The sequence below is a fragment of the Suncus etruscus genome, chromosome X (assembly GCF_024139225.1).
Source record: "Suncus etruscus isolate mSunEtr1 chromosome X, mSunEtr1.pri.cur, whole genome shotgun sequence".
Classification (NCBI taxonomy): domain Eukaryota; kingdom Metazoa; phylum Chordata; class Mammalia; order Eulipotyphla; family Soricidae; genus Suncus; species Suncus etruscus.
Window position 1 is genome coordinate 58,851,916 of NC_064868.1, and position 1,355 is coordinate 58,853,270.

Below are 1,355 nucleotides of genomic sequence, written 5' to 3' on the forward strand. Positions count from 1 at the left end.
TCTTGCCAGGATTTGTAGAAGTTCCTCTTGAAAGGTTTGAAAGAATTCATTTGTAAATCCATCTGGGCCTGGAATTTGGTTTTTGGCAGACATTTGACTACTGTCTTAATTTTCTCAATAGTGATGGGTGTGTTTAGATATGCTACATCCTCTTTAATCAACTGTGGAAGATTATAAGAGTCCAAAAATTTATCGATTTCTTCCAGGTTTTCATTTTTAGTGGCATAGAGTTTCTCAAAGTAGTTTCTGATTACCCTTTGAATCTCTACCATATCAGTAGTGATCTCTCCTTTTTCATTCCTAATATGAGTTATCAAGTTTCTCTCTCTTTCTTTGTTAGTTTTGCCAGTGGTCTATCAATCTTGTTTATTTTTTCAAAGAACCAATTTCTGCTTTCGTTGATCTTTTGGATTATTTATTGGTTTTCCACTTCATTGATTTCTGCTCTCAGCTTTGTTATTTCCTTCTGTCTCCCTATTTTTGGGTCCTTCTGTTGAGTACTTTCTAATTCTATGAACTGCGTTATTAAGCTATTCAGGTATGCCCCTTCTTCTTTCCTGATGTGTGCTTGCAAAGCTATAGTTTCCTCTCATAGCTTTTGCTGTGTCCCATAGATTCTGATAGTTTGTGTCTCCATGGTCATTTGTTTCTAAGAAGGTTTTGATTTCCTCTTTGATTTCATCTCGGACTCACTGGTTATTCAGTTTTAGGCTGTTTAACTTCCAGGTATTAAAGTTTTTCTTCTGTGTCCCTTTGTAGTTCACATATAATTTCAGGGCCAGCGAAGGTAGCCTGCAAAATTTCTATCCTCTTGATATGGAGGTATGTTTTATGTGCTAGGATGTAGTCTATCCTGGAGAATGTCCCATGTACATTAGAGAAGAATGTGTATCCAGGCTTCTGGGGGTGGAGTGTCCTGTATATATCTACTAGGCCTCTTTCTTCCATTTTTCTTTTCAGGTCTAGTATATTCTTGTTGGGTTTCAGTCTGGTTGACCTGTCAAGTGTTGACAATGTCTTGTTGATGTCTCCCACAATTATTGTGTTGTTATTGATATTATTTTTCAGATTTGTCAACAATTTTCTTAAATATTTTGCTGGCCCCTTATTCAGTGCATATATATTTCGGAGAGTGATTTCTTCCTGCTGTATGTATCCCCTAATTAATACAAAATGTCAATCTTTGTCCCTTACAACTTTCCTAAGTATAAAGTTTGCATCATCTTATATTAGTATGGCCACTCCAGCTTTTTTATGGGTGTTGTTTGCTTGCATGATTTTCCTCCAGCCTTTTATTTTGAGTCTATGTTTGTTCTGACTATTCAGGTGCATTTCTTGTTTTTGTTTGTTTGTTT